Genomic DNA, 924 nt, shown 5'->3' on the forward strand with positions numbered 1-924 from the left:
GATTTGGTAAAATTGATAATACCACACAATAAAAATCATAGATGGTGGTTCCTTTTTTGTTGGTAAAGGAAATGGAAATCGTGGTTTTGATATATCATGCACAGATATCATTTTCTTTTCAATTTAATATTTTTCCTTTTAAGATGATAATCACTATAGAAAAACATAACAATATTTTTGAAAAAGAAATGCTACGAAATCTTAGGGATGACGGTTTTTATCTAGCCTTCTTGGTGTAACAGGATAATTGAAAAGAATTTCAATTCAATCCAGATTCGATTTCTTTTTAATCTCAATTCAAAGTTTTACATATTTCAATTCAAATTCAAACTTTCTTATCTCAATTAAAATATTACTATCGTCTTTCAATCTAAATTAAAATTTAAATCATATATTTTCTCAACTTAAATTTTTTTATTACAATGTTTATTAACTTTGTCTTAAAATTGCCTAGTGCCTTAATCATATTGCTAGCACCTCACACACACACACATATATATATATATATATATATATATATATATATATATATAGAGAGAGAGAGAGAGAGAGAGAGAGAGATATGATGATTTGAGATAAAGAAAATGAAAAAAAAAAGTGATAAGCATCCGTATTTTGAAATTGAATAGGTCCTTGCTTTTAAGAAAGCGGAGCGGGGCCAATTTCTCGTACTTGCTCAGTGTGCCCTGACTACGACCAAAGTCGTGGCTACTTCAACCAAAAAAAGGGCGACCCCCTATTCAAACCAAAAGAAGTACCTCACCTCACTTACGAAGAAGTTGTTGGAGCTGGGCTCCGAACTATGAGAGTTTGCTTTTTATCTTTCTCAGAGCGGTCTGATCCCCTATTTGATCAGACCGCTCCTGGTGTTTTAACTAGTCATTAATGGTCGGCTTAATTAGTACCCTTTCGGTATGTGTTGCG

Source organism: Lycium barbarum, chromosome 2 (assembly GCF_019175385.1).
Source record: "Lycium barbarum isolate Lr01 chromosome 2, ASM1917538v2, whole genome shotgun sequence".
NCBI classification, from domain to species: domain Eukaryota; kingdom Viridiplantae; phylum Streptophyta; class Magnoliopsida; order Solanales; family Solanaceae; genus Lycium; species Lycium barbarum.